At 40.2% G+C, this 21,677-nt stretch overlaps 1 pseudogene; it reads right to left on the bottom strand.

Moving 5' to 3' along the window:
• Nucleotides 1–7,199: 7,199 nt before the first annotated feature.
• LOC119056316 (uncharacterized) lies at nucleotides 7,200–7,332 on the bottom strand (annotated as a pseudogene).
• Between the last annotated feature and the right edge of the window lie 14,345 nt (nucleotides 7,333–21,677).

Here is a 21,677-nt window from a genome sequence, read left to right on the forward strand (position 1 = left end):
AGATAGAACATGTGGGTCCAGGAACCAAGCAGCGAAACTTAGGGTACTCCCTGTAACTATCATTCCCAGTGACCCTCTTGAAGAATGTGTGCTTCTCATTCTTGAATGTGTGAGTCTCAAGGTCCTGGTTCCAGAGAGGCCTGTACTTCCATAAAAAATATATATATAGAAATAATCCTGGTCAGTTTAAAGCTATAGGTACCCTGTGGTCACTCTGGGTTCCTTGTGTTGGTAAACCAGTAGCCAAACAGAATGGTTACCATGCATATTTAGAAGGACTGTAGTCTGATCACACTAAGAAGGCAGAATTGGGGCTAAATAAAGCAATCATGGAGGTGATCCACTGTGGCACTCTTGGTACCTCTGTGCCCAGTTTTTCCTGTAAATGGAAAGGAGCAACAGAGCAGATAAGATCAGATAAGGCCTTGAGATCAAGTCAGCAGCCAAAGTATAATTCCCGCTGTTGTTTCCCCAGAAATTGTCACCAGTGAGAGTCCTGGAGAAGCTGTATCTAAATGAACAGAATTTCAGAGTCAGAAAGAAGCACACAGAGCTGAGTGATCCAAGGGGTTGACTGTGATAGCTGCTTTTGGTGCCCAGCTCAGATTCTTGTTACTTCTTTGCAAACCCATCCCATAGCTGCTGCAAGTACTAATGGCTCACGATTGACATCTGTGACTTTCCTCGTCTTCTCTTGCTATCTACCATGTAGCTACCTAATGCTACTGCTGCTGCTGACCCTAATGTGATTGGGACCACTTTTTTTCACTGGTTACTCCAACTCCTAATCCTTCTCTAGCCTTTGAAAAGGGACCTGGCTTCTCTTGGCTCCTTAGAGCATAAGCACACCAGACTGTGACTGGTAACCAAATTTCAACTGACTTTAGGTATTCCTCACCTACGGAATGTAGTCTTGTTTCCGTAGCCCAAACAATTCAATTCCAGTTCTCAACAATGTTCTCACAAAGTGTGGCATAGTCAGCTCTACAGGGACAGTGTTAATCCATAATCAAATTTAGTTCTATTCCTGTGAGTCTATCCTTAACACAGTTGTTTTGCAGCCAGGGGTAATATTGCCCCCACCCCAGGTGGGCATTTGGCAATGTCTGAATACATCTTCAGTTGTCACAACTTCCAGGGAGGAGGCATGGGGCTTGGGGAGGGTGCTGCTGGGTCTAGTGAGTAGAGGCCAGGGGTCCTGCTAGGTATCTTCACTACATGTGGAACACCACCAGCCACCTTGCTCCCCAGAAAGAATTATGTGGCCTAAAATGTCAATAGTGCAGAGGCTGAGAAACTTGTGTTCTAGCAAGAGAAGCCTGTCCTTTCAGCCATAGTCTGGCTTCCTAAAAGAAGTCAGAATGAGAACACAAATCCATCTCTCAAGAACAAAGAAAACATATCAAGTACAGCACATCTTAAATTCAACTTAAGGAAAAATAAATCAGGAATTCTAGGTTAGTCTTATCCCTAAAAAGATTGGCATACATAGTTTACTTTGTTAAACAGAACTTTTAACATCACTCAGTGTGAAGCACCTGTATTTAGATTAGTTCACTGATTCCAGGAGAATTGGTTATTGTGGGGGTGACTTCTTTCCTGAGTCCCCCGGTGCCATGGATGTGCGTGAATGAATAAATATGGCCGAGAGATGCTGGATCTGCTTGAGGATGGAGGAGGAGTGGGCTCTGGACAGTTTCTCTGGGGAGACAAAGGCCAGCAGCGACCAGATTCTCTGAGGAGAAAAAGGCCCCGAGTGTCCTCTTCCATAGCCTTTTATTGGGTTGTAATACACAGGAATACAGGGCAACAAGGATCAAACAGTAGATAACATTACAAAGAGATCTGAGGGCTTCAGTCTGAGTGAGTGTCTGTCAGGAAGAGAGTTGCAGAAACTTTGGGAGACATAATCATTTCCTCTTGGATGCTTATCATATGAATGAAAGCACTCTTAGCAGAGCAGATTTCACAGGTTTATCAGCAAGTCTTTGTGATGCCAGATTTTCCCCAGGACACACTCTGGCCAGGCAAGGAGCTGCACCTTTCTCCATCATATATTCAGGCTTAAGGGGATTAGAGCCAGGAAGTGCTCCTCCCAGAGGACTTGGGGACTCAGGCTTTGACAAAGCTGGGGGGCGAGAGTCCATTGCTCTTTGTTGCAGCCCCCCAGTCCTTCTATGAAGACCTCCCAAGTGATTGAGTCTGGGTTAGGTTGCCCCCCCCCCCACTGTGAGGGGTCTTACCCATCATTGACTTCCGACCAAGCTCTGGGGGCAGGGAGAGGAACTGAGGCAGCATTTACTACCAGAGACAAGCTTTGTCTCCTGCGGCTGGCATTCCAAAGGTCGTTTCTTGCCCTTAGCCACAAGGGGTAGAGATACAATTCCTAAAACTAGGCAGAGCAGTTTACTACAGGTTATATATTTGCTTTGAATTGGTACTGCTAGAGGGGAGTGTATTCTCTAAAGATACTTTTCTCTTCCACTTTAAACATGATATGAGAGCTGGAAATCCCCCAAAATAGTTTTTCAACTTCCAAAATATAAACATATGATCTCTACCAAGTATCTATTCCATGTGGAAAAGTGATGCATACTTATAAACAAATTCATATATGTAAACAAAATAAACACTACCCAAAGCTAACTACTCTTAACATGCTGATCTTTCCTACCACTCATTTTTCTACATTAGACACACATATTGCAGCTGGCATTTTTTTTTTCAATCTCAAAGAGGTAAAGTATAATAGTTGCTTTATATTTATATTTTGTAATTGTGGTATAGATAATTTTTGTTCTTAAGTTACTTAGAAGAATATTTTTAAATTTCTATTTCTATGGCTTAATATTTGATCACCCTGAGTTTTATTTTACCCTGGTCTAAAAAGGGAAAAGGAGAGAAGGCTGTACCATTTTTTATTTTTAGAATTTTAGATTTTTGTGAACTAAAATATTCTATTAAAAAACATATTCTACAGATTCTAAATATTAAGTCTCATTGTTCATTTGTAAGAGTGTCAGTGGTATCTTATTGAATAAATCTTGTTATTTCTATATATGTATTTACTTTCTGCTTGTTTGATTTGTTCTGCATAGAGCAATATGTTAATATGTGCAAGTATTACTGTGTGCTCATTTTTAGAGGAACAAAACCTTAACAAAAAAAGTGTCTTGCTGTTTTATTAATCTCATAAATGTTTGTACATTTCATCAAAAGAAGTGAACTTTTTCTCCCTGCAATGTTTTTGTCTGAAAGTTGGTATCTGCTATATGTGTGTGTGTGTGTATTTGCACCCCCTTCCTTTTGTTTGAATTTGCCCAATGTATCTTTGATACTATTTGACTTTTAACATTTAATATACTTTTGTTCTGAGTGTTCTTTTATAGATAGTAATTGGCTAGATTTGGGGAAAACAACTTGAGAGTCGTTCGTTGCCTTTTAAGAGAGGTGCTTAACATCAGCGTTTATTAGCACAAAAGGGCTATTTCATGTTCTGACATATAGTTTTATACTTTTTAAATATTGTTTTATGCTGTTTCATTTGCTACTCCTATTTGCTCTATGGACTATGTTTTCTTTGCTTTTACTTTCTTTGATGTTTATCTTTTAATATTTCAAAAGCCCTCTTTTTCTTTACATGAGCTAATTCTCAGAGTCAAGAAGGAAATGATCCTTTGAGTACACAATCCTCCACTCTCCCTTCACCTCACATTTCTCAGAGAAGTCTCTGTTAATATTAGCTGATGTTGTTAACTCAGATTTTTTCATACAATCATGAATTTTACATTATTTTTTTAAAAAAACAGATGTCTTGACTTTAGATTCATTTTTCCATCTAGATTTACATCTTTCCTAGAGAGGTAAATATGGTCCATGTTTCCCTAGTTTTAGTGCTGAATCTCATCACATTTGTTGAGGTGGCTCTCGTTTTTGAGCCTGAAGTATTTTCAGTATCCCCAGTTAGTTGGAAACAATTTCAAATAATTGTTTGTAGTGGGTATTTTTTCAAGTTTTTAATAAAAATATCTTTCTGTTAACTTCGTTTATAAAAGACAACTTCTATCTCAATAACTTTTGTGCAGAACTCTACAGGTGTGGCTCCAATGTCTTGTGGCATTAGTGCTGCAGGTAAGAACTCAGAGTTCCGCCCACTTGTTTCTATTTTCACACATAACCTTTTCTTTTGGCTGAAGTGCTTAAACTTGGATTGCTCCTTTTAATGTAAGCATTACTCCAGAATTAAATGACCATAGTCACATTGCTTTGCCTAGGAGAACATGGGAAATTGTCATCTGTCTATAGGGGTTTTTTAAACTTTGGAGAGCTGAGGTTTGATTTGTATTTTTTCTTTGATAATTGCTTATGGTTCATTTATTCCAGCCTTTTCTTCTTTTGATCTTCACTCGTGATCTTCCATATCTGTCATTTCCTTTCTCATCATTTCCAGTGGATCTTTTCCTCTGCATCCTCTGCATGGATTTAATTCCTTTTTCAGCACCAATTATGTCTCTCCTCTTTTTTATTCTGACTCCCAAAGCATAATTTCTAGCAGGTTTTCAGGCAGAGCTGCTTTGTTCTACAAATTTGACATCTTTTCCCTATGCAGCTTTCTTGATCTTTGAACCTTATGAAGAAATAGAATTTGTAGCCTTGACAGCCCCTGGCTCTTCCCACCTCTCTGCTCCCATCCCAAATCATTTCTTAGCCAGGCTCTTCCTCTTAGAACATGCTGTGCCAGAATCAGTCATTTTTACTCCTTTATGCTCAATGCTTGCAGAGCCTTAGTTTCCAAGTAGATTTTAGAAAGACAGGAGGTTAGGGAACCTGATATACCCTAATACTGGTTATTTCTTGACTTTTTGATACTCACCATTCTGATAGGTGTGAGATGATATCTCATTGTGGTTTTGATTTGCATTTTCACATCTCACTAATTAGTGATACTAAATATCCTTTCATGTGCCTATTGGCCATCTATATGTCTTTCTTGGAAAAATGGATTGTAAATTGTACAATCAGTGTGGAGATTCCTCAAAAAAGTAAGGAATGCCATATAATCTAGCTATTCCACTCCTGGGTATTTATCTGAAGAATATAAAAACAGTAATTTGAAAAAATATATGCACTCCCATATGCAAAACAGCTTAAGTGTGTATTGACTGAACAGGATAAAAAAGATGGGGTATGTACAGTTGACTGTTGAACAACTCAAGTTTGAAATTCATGGATCCACTTATATACATACTTTTTTCATTTATGTATTGTTTACAATCCAAGTTTGGGAATCTGCTAATGCAAAAGGCCTACTATGTGCATCAGTTTATGTGGTTTTATATGGTGACTTGTGCATTAATGGATTTTTGCATTCACAGCGGCCCTGAAACCAATCCCTATGTATACTGAGGGACAATGGTGTGGTTAAGTTTGGGGGAAGTCAAAAGTTATATGTAGATTTTTGCCTGCCTGGGGGTCAGCAGCCCTAACCGCCACATTGTTCAAGGGTCAACTGTATATACAATGGAATACTAATTGGCCATAAAAAGATTAAATATTGCCATTTGTGACAACATGAATGAACCTGTGGTATAATGTTAAGTGAAATAAATCAGATTTAAAAGGACAAAAAAGTATAGTTTCATACACATGTGTAATATAAAACAAGCAAGCAAGAAAGAAATGAACAAATAAAATAAAAACAGGCTCATGGATATGACAACAGAATGATAGTTACTACAGAGGCGGGCTGAGTGTGTGGGTAGTGAAATGAACAAAGGTCAGTGTGTGTAGTGGCAACAAACAGAAACTAGACTTCTGGTGGCCAGTACTCTGTAGTGTGTAAAAATAATGGATTACAACCTGCGACTTATGCCACCACTACTCTGAGTCCTACCCTCAAGACAACGGCTTTCAACTTTCAGCTGATTTTCTTAGTCTAACCCTCCATATTACCAAATATTATATTTGTAGGGCTACATTTCTTAATATAATACTTGTATACAATGTCTAACTTTTTTTAAAGTGAAAATGTAATTCTCATATATATGTGTATATACACACACACACATATAGAGAGAGAGAAAGAGAGAGTCCTTTTTCTCTTTCCAATATAGTTAAATGATGATTTTCAGTTAATTCAACTATTTAAGCTCATGTTGTCATAATAAGTATCATTCATTACTCAGCCATGTGGTATACTACAAATACACTTTCATATACATTTTTTTCTGTGAGTTTGTAATTGCCTCATATCTTTGGATTTTTTAAGCATTTTTAATTTAATTTAATTATTGTTCAAGTATAGTTTTCTGTCTCCCATCCCAGCCCAACCCCCCAGTGCTCCTCATCTCCCTCCCATTCCCCCCCAACCTTAGTTTTTGTCCATGTGTCCTTTATATTTGTTCCTGTGAATCCTTCCCCTTTTCCCCTGAAATTCTCTCCCCTCTCCCCTCTGGTCCCTGTCAGCCTGTTCTGTATTTCAGTGTCTTTGGTTATATTTTGCTTGCTTGTTTGTTTTGTTGTTTAGGTTCCTATTAAAGGTAAGATCATATGATATTTGTCTTTCAACGCCTGGCTTATTTCACTCAGCATAAGGCTTCTATTATTATTATTAATACTGTCCACGCTCTCTAACAGAATTATTAAATTCTCTGAATGTTATCTTTAGTGCTCAGGCAAGCTCAGGAATCATAGAAATAGTGTGATATGAGAAGAAAAGCCTTTTCTGATTCTCAGAGTGGGGAATAATTTCTCTTTCAAAAACTCCCATGGGTCATGTGCACTTTCCACTTTGTTGACACCTTTCCGCCTCATCATAGCAGTCTACAGAACTCGTTCATTCTCACAGACTTTCTGACCCCTTAAGGCAGAGTCTGTGTCCAATTTGTGGTTCTGAGCACTCAGTTTAGTGCCCTGCAGACAGGCCACTCCACAAACACAATGAGGGGATGCATACATTAACCCTGTGATCTATTCTGAAGCAAGGCTCCAGTCTTCTGTTCCCCTGTTTCAGGGCTGCAGTACTCCTGGTGGCACGAGGTTGATTTTAGTGTGCTTAGTCTGCACACTGTGTTGAAACACAGAAGAAAGTGTCACATAAAGGAAAGCCAGGGGCTTTAAGTAACTTCTCCAGTAAGTGGCAGAACAGAGTCCAAAACTGGGTCTGACTAAACCCTGTGCTCTTACCCACCATGCAATAAATACCATATTCCAGGCTCCATGCAAAGCCACAGAGCAGGAGGCAATCATTTATCAGGTATGTGTGCTTGGATAGCCAAGGCATTTCCTATTTTATTTATGGATGTGTTAACCTTCTTTCCTTCCCTGCAACCCTAAAGTCCGTGATTTCTTAATGAATATTCTTAAATTTTAATAAGGCTTTATTCTTATCTTCCCTTGAGGACTGCTTATTAATTTTAGAGAGAGGGGAAAGGAGGGAGACAGCGAGGGAAACTTCAATATGAGAGAAAAACATCGATCCATTGCTTCTCCCATGTGCCCCAACAGGGACTGAATCTGCAACCCAGGCATACTCTCTGACGAGAGATTGAACCTGTGACCTTTCAGCACTGGACGATGCTCCAACCAACTAAGCCATGCCAGCCAGGGCATAAGTTTTCCTTTTTTAAAAAAAAAATTATTTATTTATCTTTAGAAGGGAAGGGAAAGAGAGAGGAAGAGAAATATCAATGTATGGTTGCCTCTCATGTGTCCCCTGCTGAGAACTGGCCCCTGCTAGGAACTAGCCTGCAACCCAGGCATGTGCCCTGACTGGGAATTGAACCACGATCTTTTGGTTCACAGTCCCGCGCTCGATCCACTGAGCTATACCAGCCAGGGCAAGTTTTCATTTTTAATGGAAGTTATCATTCCATCTGAATGTTTCTAAAAACACTATTTTCAGTCTCTGAACCCAGGATGCTCTCTCTGTAAAGACATGGAAAGACTTCTCCTGAATGAGGTGTAGCCTGGTGTAAGCTTGCTTTCCTTTTGGAAATCCTTGAAGACAAACACTAGGTCACTTTAGGAAGCAGGCATCCCCGAATTAATAAAATCAGCTCTTGGCGGTTAGCTGTTGAGCCCACCAGTAGAGGGCGCCTAACCATCAGCAATAGTCTCAGAAACATTCTTAAGGGGTTCAAGCATTTTATTACCTTTTACCTTCCAGCTGCCAAATGAGTAGCAGAATGCGATAATCCATTTTCTCATCATTTTACAAGTTTCTTGCACCATGGAAAAGAGAATGCCTCCTAGAAGATTCAGAAGTAGTGTTGGGGTTTTGGGGGTCCTATAAAAGAGAAAAACAAGGCTTTCCAAGTTCACTTTCCATTCCAAGGATTGGGATGGTTTACATGCAGGATGCTGTCAGTCCTGGCCTGGTGTTTACCTGGTTCATCTCTAACAGTTTAGCCACTGGCATGTGGTTTTCTCAGCTACTGATAAAGCTTTGTCTGTGAAGAGATCAAGTGTGTTTAATTGTCTTTAACACAATCCATAGGAGCTTCCACCAGATGTCATATAACCCAATCCCAGACTGTTAGCAGGGACTTTGGAGTTCACACTGATTGATATACAGATGAGCAGATCAATACCGGAACAGGCAATGACCTTGGGGCATTAGTGAAGAGAAGAACAGGTATCAAAGCCCAGCTGCCAACCACACCCCATGCCCACCCATTTAACACTCCTAATCGGGAAGTACATCCAGCTCATAGAGACAGGGACACTGGGGCAATGTGATAAATTTATGAAGATTTTTCAGAAGTTTTGGTAGCCCTTCTTTGCAGAGACCTGAACTAAATTCAGAACTGGGCTTTAGATCAGCTGACTGTAGTTTATGTAGCCATCCTAACCTTTTGATTTTCATGAAAGCTTTTATTTTCCTTCTGAGTAATTATTTCCCACTATTCTCTACACCAGGCCACCTCTGGGAGAGAAGATTTTAAAAGGGAAATTCTCATACTGCTTACCCAGGTTCAGCAAATGCTACCTGATCTTGCCCCTAGTTCCTGACCAATCTGTTGCCACTTTTTCCTTGCCATTTTACCCCTTGGGAACTAGTCACTGCAGGTTTCTCCCTCTCCTAAGACCTTTGCACTAGCTGTTCTCTTGGTCTATAATTTTTTTTTCCTTCTGAACTTTACATGGCTAGGTCTTTCTCTTCCAAATATCTACTCTTTCTCCATGAAGCCATCCCTGACCAGTGGATCTAAATGCTCAACCAATCATTCTTTATCCCATTATCTTGTACTATTTGCATCACACTTAAATAGCCCACTGGTAATGTTCTTGATTTTGCATTGATTTTAGTCTCACTGCCCCATCCTATCACTGTAATTTTTACACCATGAGAGCAGAGACTTTGTCTGTATGTTCACTGTTTTATCCCAGCCTTTTAAACTATCTCTGACTCAATAGAAACCACACGGAAATGTAATTGTGTGCAGGAACCTTTCCCTCACACCTGGCAGACAGCATCCTGAGCCACTTTCTTTTTAGAGGAGATAAATATCTTCATGATTTTCGGAGGTGACTTCCCTCTGAGCACGATTCAAGTTGTGATTGGTGCCAACCCTGAGGCCTGGATGGCTGTGCGCAGGAGTAGTCTTCTCCTCCACACCAGGGCCTCTTGTCTGACTGCTGAGGAGCACAAATGCCCTGCCTTGGCTCACTCTCCCTCAGAACCCAGCCATTCCCATACCAAGACTGAGTCTGTCATACAAGTCTTTATGGGAAGAGTCACATCAAGGGCATCAACAACACATTGTGGACAGTGTGTTGGGGGTTGGACTTCAGAGATGCTTGTCCCTGTAAACTCACTTTACAGGGATGAGCCCAAGCAAAGTAACCAACCAGCTTCAAGGAACTGGGGATATCTGGGGACACCCACAGTGTGCGAGGGAAAGTTTGCCCATTCCTTAAAGCAGTTCAGTCAGGGTCTAAATTATCTCCTTTAGGAGGGCAAGTTTAATAAATCCCATCATCTTTCTCAAAGTGCAGTGTTGTGTTAAATGGAAGAGTGAGCAATCTCCTTCTCTATGGTTATGGTGCTATGAGTGTGGCTAAAGTACATGTCAGGGACCAGTTTGAGAGGGCAAATTGGAAAGAAATTCTACTGATCATAACATTTCAGGTATCGAGATCACTGCCTTCCCCTCTTCTATTCCATGACAAGGGGTGCAGATAGACCTGGAGGCTCCTAGGAAGGTGAGGCAATAGAAATGGGTGTGCCCAGTTCACCCAAAACATGTTCTATGCTACATGCCACCCTAAATACTTCCTATAGCAGGTTTCCCCTAATTCTCACAACCATCCTAGGAAGTGTCAGTAATAACACTAAATCTCAGGGAAGTTTTAAGCCTATCAAATGCCACTTAGATGGTAAAGCCATGATTCAGGCTTGGACCTAGTACAGTCTAATATTTCACACTCTTGGTCCACTCTGCACTGTCGTGCACCACCAGGGCATCTCTCTCTGTTAGTGCTGCCTCTTTAGGGATGTTTATGGAGCCAAAGAATCTTAAGGAGCTACTAGTGCACTTACGCTTAAACAAACAAAAACATGTGAGTTATCCAAACTGAAGTCTGCAGGCTGGTTAAAATGAGAATAAGAGACACTGTATTTCTTTATTTTCTAGCTTGAAAACTCATTGGTTCAAGTTTATTACTTATTTTATTGGTTTATTTAGCAACTATTAGGTGTTAAGACTGGATGGCAAGCCCAATGCTGGACACTGGTAATAGAGTAGTAGAAAAGCTCTATGTTGTTTTTTGACCTTAGCGAGTGTACAGTTAATCATTGTCACTGGAGGAAAAGAAATAAAGTGAAAATATTTTATGATCCTGTTGTCTATTTCTTTTGATTTGTCAAAACAGTATCTCATTCTTGGCAGAAGTAACTTAAAAAATGGCTTATACTGTTACATTGGTCCTGGCATTCCTGTTTTGGATTTGTTTTGGACATCAATCATCAGATACAGATTCAGAAGAAAAGATTCCACTGTGAGGCAGCCACTGACAGAGAGGAAGGCAAGCGATTACCCACCAGCCTTGCAGTCTGGTCTTTACCAACGACATAGGTGGCAAGGACCCTACTTGACATTGTCCTTCATAGGGCCACAGAGCTGGAAGGAATGTATGGGGTCACCAAGCTCAACTTTTTACTGTAAGATCTTGACTACTCAAAACAGTCTCTCTCTTTGCTAGATAACACTTATCACTCCTTATATTGAGAACAAGTCTGCTTCCTCCCCCAGGCAGAGTTCATTGCATTCTAAACTTTGTGCAAGATTATTGAGAGTTAATCAGAGCAATTACTCCAATTTTGGACTTGCTGTGAGTGAGTAATTTGATATCTGGGAAAACATTGAAAACTAAAAAGTACCAATCCCACTGACATGACTTAAAAGAGATAACTACCATTCCTGAAGAACCCAAGTATTAAAGTGGAAAATACATTTAAGAACAAAATAAATGGGCATTTAATTAAAGAATTAAATCTGCATTTGAAGAAATCACTTCAATTAAAAATTGACAAGCAATCAATAGTAGATAAATTCAGGTTACACTACTGAACATGAATCGTAAAAAAAAAACTGTGTAGGAAAAAACATTATGCAATTTATAAAACAGAATATTATCGTGATGGTCTCAGGGTTCCCCACAAATAACATTCAGCATTGTAAGAATATGGAGTGATGTCTAGAAGTCTAAGAGAAGGAAGTATGATCCAACAATATTTTTTTAAAGATTTTATTTATTTATCTTCAGAGGGGAAGGGAAGGAGAGAGGGAGAGAAACATCAATGTATGGTTGCCTCCTGTGCATCTCCTGCTGGGAACTGGCCTGCAGGGAACAGGTCTGCAACCCAGGCATGTGCCCTGACTGGGAATCGAACCGCGATTGTCTGGTTCGCAGGCCCGCGCTCAATCCACTGAGCCACACCAGCCAGGGCTGATCCAACAATATTATACCCAGCTACATTGTTCAAGAATGAAAATGGCAAGCAATCTTTAACATGAGAGAACTTCTGAAGTATTGTACCCATGACTCTCCCTTGGGAGGAAAAAAACACATCTTCCTTGATGACATTTAGCAACCAATGATGAATGAAGAAGCTGAAAGTTACCCATGCCTCTGATGAGTTTCCAGACTTCTGAAATGGTTGCTGTTGCCTGGATATAAGACCTTACTGAGCTTTTTGAAAATTGTGTGGCATAGTGGAGAGTGCCCTGGATCCAGTCCTGGTTTACCACAACTTACCTGGTCCGAGAGTAAGTCCCTTAACTTCTGGGTCTTAGTTTCTGCATCTGAAAAAGGAGACTGCTCTAGCTATGTACTTTCCATATGGGGTGGAAAAGAAACTCTATTTCTTTCCAGTCAATGAAACAACTTTAAATATGCCCACCACACTGGACTGGCATTCTTTTTCAATTCTCTGTTTGGAACACTCTACAGTTGGTCATGTCTCTGGTCAGCTTACTGGTGTGCCAAGGCTTTTGTTAAAAGCCAACTCTTATTCAATTGAGGTCTCATCTTGTTAGCAATGACATCATTAATCATGGACTTGGCTGGGCAGCCTCGTGGGGACTTGGCTGAGCCCCAGCAGCTGTATTGTTAGCAGAAGGTTACCCTGAAAATTCTGATGCTGCTTTTCTTTCTGGGTTTCCAGCAAAAGGAGGTTATTCAGAGCAAGGGCTTTTTAGTTTCACAGTCTTCTGCCTTCACCTTACCTCTGAAGAGGACCACTGCCAAATCTGTTGGTCTCTGACATTCTTGTCATACTAAAGGGAGACATCACCATCTTTTCAGCAGCAGCATATGTCCAAGGCACAGGGATACAAATGGTGAGAGGAAAGGTGTAAGGGTGATGGGTGTAGCTTCCTGTTCTATAACATTCTGTTTTTTTAAGTCAGAGCACTTACCAGACCCCTTGTCTACTTGTTTGTAAGAGTTCCACATCTTACTTGTATTGCATCACTAGCACTATATGCCTGACACATAGTATAATTAGTGTTGGTTAAACAGTTGAAATAATTGATTCCAAGGCAAGAGAATTATGGGGTAAAGGGAGGTGAAGGTAAGCAATGTGGCTAATGTAATATGTTTTTGTTTTATTTACTGATCATGCTAACCCATTTGTTCAACCCAACACAGTAGGCAGAGGTGGCTACAATGGGTACACCCAACAGCACATCCCATATTGCCTTCTATATCATACCTCAGTACTTCCCTACACTACCTCAACGCCCATCATCCAAGGCAATGAATGTGGCATTCTCCCCAGTCTTTTTATGACTGGAAACAAGTTTTGTGCAACTCTTTGTTCTGATTAAGCCACATGGATATCCTAAAATCATCCCTTAGTGCAACTGCACATGTTGCCTTTGGAGCCTGGTGACATGCTTCCTCTTTATATTGCATTGAGTAGCCAAGGTCCCAGTGTTAAATTTTCACTTGCTCACTCATTGAGCACCTTCAGTGTTCTGGCTCTTCATTAGGTTTTAGAGATATGATGGGTCAGCCTGGGTCTGCCCTCTGAGGGCATCAGACTTAGCCGCTGACATACATTGTCAAACTTCTAGCTACCCATAGCATGGTGTGACTTCCTAACTCTCCTTTCTAGGGTTTCTTTCATGTAGTGATGGCATCAAATGAAGCAATATGGATACAAAAAAGTACACGAATTTATTATTTAGAGTAATCATAAGCAAAGTCAACAGGAAATATAGGGTCAGTGAAAACACATCACGTGTCTGAACAAACAGGCCCAATTCATCCCCTTCTATTACACAAAACTCAAATTCTCCTCCTCATAGTCTCACCTCTACTATACAATGCAAATTTCTCATATAATTCGCCCAAACTCTTTTCCCAAGGTGGAACATGCTGGGCTGTTATTGCTCTCATGACTTCTTACCACATTCGCATGTGGCTCTTATCATCATAAAGAGGGAGCCACACTCAAAGGAGACCCCAGAGGGAGACATGGATAGTGGGCCTTGGAGGATACTCAGTACCAAGTGTTCACACTGCAACTCTGTTTGTGGATGTTCTTACCTTCAAGGTCTTAAGAATAGAAACATTCTGGAGCTTCCTCCTTTTTATTTTGACTTTTCCAGGAAATCTTTTGATAACTTATAATATTCCTCAATTTATCAATAATTCATTTTAATCCGGTTATGGAAACCATGACATTTTTCCTCTCCTCCAATATAACAGATTCCTCCTCTACACAATACCACCCATCCAATGTTCATGACCTGTAATCCCATGTGAGTTAAATGTAACTTTTCTCATCCTCAACATGGGAACTTCCCCAAATTCTACTTCTTTTCCAATAAAGCTGCCACTCTACAGTTTCTTATGCCACAAAACTTAGAGTTATGTTCTTGTCTCTTCCTTTTTCTCTAGCCCCTTGTTCTAGTCAGCCACCATATTATCATATGTTTTCATTGGGTTTAACCCTTTCCTCTTGAGATCTCTTTAATCTCTATACTCCATAAACACACATCCACATACACTGTATCACTGCCATCATAATCACAGCCACCTTATATATGGGTTATAGCCATAGATTGTTAGTTAGTCTTCCTGCTCACCTACTCTTCACATGCCAAACAATAATGTACTCTACTTCCAAATTCAATGTCCTGGAACCTTAATTTCTCACACTCACAGCCAGTACTCTAAGTCTCCCATGTGATCACCCCACTCCTCCCTGCGCACCTCATCACTTCTGTCTGGAACCACTTCCTCTTGTTATCAAACAGATGTTCAAGGGGGGCAATATTTGGCCCACCCAGGGATGACAAGAAAACTGTTACAGAATGCAGGGGCCCCTCCCAAGGACAGTATACTAATACCTACTGGGCTCGTCTGTCTGCTGCCAATTGGAAAGCCATCTCTCAATGCCAGAGATTTGTGAAAATGAAAGGTTTATTTAAAGCTACGCAGACTTAAAGTAGTGACCTGATGTCCTCATAAAAATATCAAAGTAGTTTAGAATAACCACAGATGCATACAGTGCTTCCTTTTCCCCCTGCCCTAATTCGGGGTACTGTATCTCAGGAAAAGAAGCACACATCTGTGTTTCGGGTTGCTGTCATCATCTGGTGGGCTGCCATCCAGGCAGGATCTCTAATTACTCCAAAGCCACGTGGCACCTTCTCATGGTCCACTGGCAGAGAGTTCTTTCACTCTTCTTCCAGGCAAAGTCTCTCCTGCTTCCCAGGCCACATAGCCAAGGGGAGCACCCCAAAGCCATGTGGGCCTCTTCTACCAAAGCTGCAGGGGTCAGCACTCTGACCAAAAGCGTGTTGCTTTCTTCTTCATCTGGCTGTAGAGGTCCCCATTCTGGCAAAGCATGTGGTTCTCTTTCACCTGGGCAAGAGGGGGTCCTAACTCTGTCCAAACTCCATGGCTCTCTCCAATGGCTGCTGAGTCTGCATTTAAATCCCTGTACCAGTCCTCCTTTGCAGCTCCTCTTATAATCACACTCCTCTTATAATCAGTATAACCATTTTCAACTCCTCTTATAATCAGTTACACCTGCCAGGAATCCCATACCCTCCGAGCTTTTACTGGGCTGCCATAGTGAGTCTGGGCAAGTGTGGCCCCATGGTGTGGAGCCAATCAACTCCAAGCTCTCACACAGGAGCTGTAACTCAGGGGACCAGCCCCCAGTTACATCCTGGGTAGAAGCCACTCCCTTCTCCATGGCTCAAAGCATGGCCACAGCTATTTAACATATCTATGAAACCACTTAAAGGTTATAGATACGTTAAATGACCATTCCAGAGGTTAGCTGTGAAACTGTTGCTATGCAAAACAGCTCTCAATGGCCCTGTTTCATTTGTCCCTTCCCCCAACTGACACCTGGGGTGGGGTGAGAACATCTTAATATTTCCTGGACACCTCGAGTTCTGGACCCCATTTCAAATCCTTTTTTGGGCCCCCCTCTCCTGGCTGTGCCCTGTTACACTCCGAGTGCTTCTTCCTGACCACACTGCCCCTGCTAAGTATGAGCTCCTTTCATTGAACTCCTTCCTATTGACATAATGTAACATCTTCATTTTGCTGTCACTTGTTTTGGAAGGGTGTTCATATATTAATCTTTTCTATCTTCTCCTCTGATGCTCTAAAATTCTGACAGTCTGTAAAAAACATAATTTAGCTCTTGCATTCTTCAGTATTTCATGTAGCTTAGCCTTGTTGTCCCAAGACAGATCTGGGCAAATTTGCACAGCTTTTTAAAAATTTAAAATGGGAGAGACTATAGTTAAACTTGTTTTGTATTTTAACCTTTGAGCCCCTCCTTAATCCAGGTTTTGGAAATGCTCCTGTCTACCCTGCGGTTGCCCCAAGGATTGCAGTCTCAGCTCTGCTCCTGGCCCCACCCTGCCCCTTCTCGCTAATCTGATTTCTGCCTCAGCTGGGATGGCTTCTGCTTGCAGCTTCCCATCTTTCTCCCTGACCTCTTCCAGGCTGGGCAACACAAAAGCAATACAGACTAAAAACAACTAATATTTATTTAGCTCTAACTATGCACTCAGACTGTGTTAAGCACTTTCTCTCATTTAATCTTTAACACACACACACTCGCACAAATCCTCTGAGGAGGCAAATGTTTTCTGGAGGGACACCACACAGAGCCTGTGGCACTTCCATGGAAACAAAGGCTGTTTTCAAACACTGTTAAGAAACTGTTTCTGTCTCAGGCTTTCAATGACCTGGATTGCCCGTGTGTGGAGAGGGAAAAAAGTGAGAGAGAAAAAAAAAGAAACAAGAAAATAACGCTAAGAGAAGCTCTTCTTTTAATGCATTGGTTAATTAATCAATTAATTTTGGGTTATGCACTGGCACTTGTGTCTCTGTAATTAGAAAAATGCAGGTCTTTGTGCTTCTGGAGAACATTCTGATACTGGAAGGTTCAGGCCTTGGCTGCTGAAGTCCTCCTTTTCTCCCCAAGGCCATAACTAGGTATTTCAGTGTTGAATAAACAGGCCTGCACGTTGCTCAAGGCTCAGGACACCCCGCTGAGAGCATGTCCTTAATAACAACAATGCCACACATTTATTCTAGGCTGACCCCAGTGACCTCCAAAAGTTTGTTCCCTCCACTGAGTCTCCTTGGCCCTTTCATTCGCCTGAATTCCCCACACAAAGCCCTTGTCACATCGACAGTCCTCTTGAAACTAAACTGGGATGGGAAGAGAGGGGGAGTGGAAAGAAGTTGAAAATAGCCAAACCTTGATCCTCCACCTAAAAGAAAGTTGGGCCATTTGCACACATTTCAGCTTCCTCTCATACACACCCACCCCCATTTTAACAAATTCTTTTCCAAAACCCCCAGAGTGGGGGCCCACCTCCCCATCTGAGGGAGCTGATAGGTCAGTAAGCAGATAAGAAACCCTACTGTGGAGAAAGCTCTTTTCTCTTCTTTACATTTGGAATTACCGAAAGTTTTAGAACATTAATATTTTAAATGGAATGCTCTGGCCTACAGAGGAAGGGAAAAGGGACACTTGTGGTTTTGAGGGGTGCATTTATTCACTGTCTGTCCCCACCTGCCTGTCCTTTGTTTATCTTTGATCTGCTGAAGCAGAATTTCAAGAAAGTATGACATCACTGGCTGTAAAAAAATACTTTATTACTTTCTTCATCTTTTAATTATCAAATTCTTCTATACCTGCCAGTCACCTAACAGGAATGGAAATTGTCTAAAAATTTGGGATGAATTGACTTATCACAAAAAAGTGTCTATTCTAGTCAGCCTCTCATTTTTCTTTCTGTTACTAGTTTTATCTCTTCAAACTCAGTGTAACAAGAACTTCCCCTGAGGACAAGAAAAGCAGATAAGGAACTCTGAGAGTACAGTTCTGTTTTTCCACATGTCTCACTGAGGAAAAAAAAATTAGTTCAATAAATGCTTTATCTCATTAGCATTCATATGTGAACCTTGGTGAATTCACTTTAATCTCCCATCAGGCATTAGTCCCCACAGTCCTTTGATTCCAGGATCACTTCTGAAGATTTGAACAACAATGGTGAGGACTCATGGTATTTGGAAGAAATTGTGGAAGATATGAATTACAGATTAATAATTGCCAGATTGAAGAAGGGTTTTTTTGTTTTGTTTTAATGAAGGGGAAGTTTACATAAATTTAACTGTTTTAGAGAACAATTCAGTGACATATAGTACACTCAAAATATTGTTCATCTACGACCTCTATCTAGTTCCAAAATATTTTCATCACTCCCAAATAAAATCCAATTTGCATTAGGCACTTAATCCTCACTATTGCCCCACCCAGGAAATCCTGGCAATCACCAATCTGATTTCTATTTCTATGGACTTATCTATTATGGATAGTTCATCTAAATGAATTAATGTAATATGTGACCTCTGGTGTCTAGCTTCTTTCATTTAGCATAATGATTTCAAGGTTCATCCATATAGAATACATCAATATTTCATTCCTTTTTATAGCCAAAAAATAATATATAATTGCATATCTGTTCACCTCTTAATGAATATTTGGGTTGTTGCTAGATTTTGGCTTTTGTATTCCACTATTGTGAAAAGTGATGTTATGAACATTTCTGTACAAGTATTTGAGTAACTCTTTTCAGTTCTCTAGGGTATACGGGTAAGATTGAAATTTCTGTGTCATACGGTAATTCTATGTTTAACATTTTGAGGAACCACCAAACTTTTTCCTCAGTGGCTGAACCATTTTGAATTTCCACCTGCATTGTATGAAAATTCCTATTCTTCCGCATCCTCACTGACATATTTATTTATTTATTTATTTATTTATTTATTTATTTATTTATTTAGGTGGGGTGGTTATTGTTATAGACATCCTAGTGGATGTAAGTGGTACTTCATTGTGGTTTTCCTTTTCATTGCCTTAGTGACCAATGGTGTTCAGCATTTTTCCACATGGTCATTGGCCATTTGTATATCTTCTTTGCAGAAATGCCCATTTTAAGTCATTTCTGCATTTTAAAGTTGAATTATTTTTTTATTTGTTGCTGTGTTATAAGAATTCCTTATGAATTTTTGATATTAGACATTTGATTTGTAAATACTTCACTTTTCTGTAGCTTATCTTTTCACTTTCTTGATCAAGTCCTCTGATGCACAAACATTTTTAACTTGGTAAAGTCCAATTTATTCATTTATTTGTTTTTAATGTATTTTATTGATTATCCTATTACAGTTGTCCCAAATTTTTCCCTTTGACTCCCTGTACCTGGTACCCCACATTTCCTCGGGCCATCACCCCCTTAGTTCATGGCCATGGGTCATGCATATAAGTTCTTTGGCTATTCCACTTCTTACACTGTTCTTAACATCCCCCTGTCTATTCTGTACCTATCAGTTTGTACTTCTTAATCCCTGTACCTTTCCCCCATTCTCCTCCTTCCCCCTTCCAACTGATAATCCTCCAAATGATCTCCATACTATGATTCTGTTTCTGTTGGTTGTTTGCTCAATTTGCTTTTTATATTCAGTTGTTGAAGGTTGTGAATTAATTGCCATTTTAATGTTCATAGTTTTTATCTTTTTTCTTAAATAAACCCCTTTAATATTTCATATAATAATGGCTTGCTGATGATAAACTCCTTTAGCTTTACTTTGTCTGGGAAGCACTTTATCTGTCCTTCAATTCTAAATCATAGCTTTGCTGGATAGAGTAATCTAGATTGTAAGGCCTTGCTTTTCGTCATTTTGAATACTTCTTTCCAGTCCCTTTTAGCCTTCAAAGTTTCTTTTGAGAAATCAGTTGATGGTTTTATGGGAACTCCTTTGTAGGAAATTCTCTGCCTTTCCCTGGCTGCTTTTAAGATACTCTCTTTATCTTTAACCTTTGGTATGTTAATTATGATGTGTCTTAGTGTGGTCTTCTTTGTGTCCATCTTTTTTAGAATTCCCTATGCTTCCTGGACTTGTATGTCTATTTCCTTCATCAAATTAGGGAAGTTTTCTTTCATTATTTTTTCAAATCAATTTTCAATTTCTTGCTCTTTCTCTTCTCCTTTCAGCACCCCTATGATTCAAACATTGGTACTTTTGAAATTATCCCAGAGGCTCCTTAGCTTATCCTTTTCTTTTTTATTCTTTTTTCCCTCTTGCTGTCTGACTCAATGTTTTTTCATCTTTATGTTCCAAATCATTGATATGATTTCTCAGCTTCATCCACTCCACTTTTGGTTCCCTATAATTTTTTAATTACTTTACTTAGCATAATCTTCACTTCTGCCAGGCTCTTTTTTATGCTGTTGAAGTACCCAGTAAGTTCCTTGAGCATCTTAATAACCAGTGTTTTGAACTCTGCATCCGACAGATTGCTTACTACCATTTTGTTTAGTTCTTTTTCTGGAGTTTTGTTCTGTACTTTGAGTTGGGCCATATTTCTTTGTCTCCATTTTGGGAGCCTCCCTATGTTCATTTCTATGCATTAGGTAGAGCTGCTTTGACTCCCCATCTTAGCAGTGATAATATCTTGGCCTAGTATTAAAATATGCATTGTTAAGTTGGATAGGGCAGAGCCTTAGGTAATTGCCAGGGTGGGGCAACCCAGGTGAACCAGGTTGATGGAGTCTCCAATATGGTGTCAGCACTCTGTGGCTCTTTTGTGGGGGAAGGTTCAGAAAGGGGACAATGTTGGTGCCTGGCTTCTGGAGTTTTGTCCAAGAGGAAGCTGTCCCCCAACACTCTCCCTGATACCAGACACTTCAGTTTCTCATTGTATGCCACTGGTGTCCTTTCAGTTGGGGCCCCGGTGTTGGAATCCAGAGGAAGTGAGTTTGGGTAAGTCCTAAGCCCTTTAGGAGAGATTGCAGGCCCTTTAAGAGGAGATGCTTCAGAATCCCAGTTTCTTCTACTTCCCCAAGCCCCATTGGTTTGTATAGTCAGAAGCTATGGAGACTTATCTTCCTGGCAATGGAACCCTGGGGTAAGAGGTCTGGTATGGGGTTGAAATCCCTCTTTCCCAAGGCATCCCTCCTGATTTTTTATCTACTACACGTGGGTGTGGGACCCCCCATTCTGCTTATCTGTGTCCTTATGTCTCCGTGTGTTTCTGAGTGTCTCCATGTCTCCAGCCCTCCTACCTGTCTGGATGAATGTGACTTAATTACTTCCTTGGTGGTCAGACTTCCATACAGCTCAATTTTTTGATGGTTCTGGATGATAGATGTTGCTTAGTTTAGTTGTAATTTTTGCTGTGGTTGTTCAAGGAAGCAATCCATGTTTATACACACCTCCATCTTGACCAGTAGTCCTATATTTTTCTTTGGTTGCTCAGTCTTGGCACCTTTGTAGAAAATCAATTGACTATAAATGTATGAGTTTATTGCTAAGCTCCCAATTCTCCATTGGTTTATATGTCTATCCTTATACCAGTACCATACTTTTTTGATTGCTGTAGCTTTATATTAAGTTTTGAATAAGAAAGTGTGAGTTGTTCTTTTTTTAAAGATTGCAATTACATATAAATTTGAGGATTGGTTTTTCCATTTATACAAAATAAAGATCATTGGAATTTTGATAAAGATTGAATTAAGTTATAGATTGTTTTGGGTAATAATGCCATCATAATAATATGAAATGTTCCAATGCATAAACACAGATACCTTTCTATTTATTTGAGTCTTCTTTAATTTTTT

Source organism: Artibeus jamaicensis, unplaced genomic scaffold (genome assembly GCF_021234435.1).
Source record: "Artibeus jamaicensis isolate MK-2021 breed Jamaican fruit bat unplaced genomic scaffold, CSHL_Jam_final contig_781, whole genome shotgun sequence".
Lineage (NCBI taxonomy): Eukaryota > Metazoa > Chordata > Mammalia > Chiroptera > Phyllostomidae > Artibeus > Artibeus jamaicensis.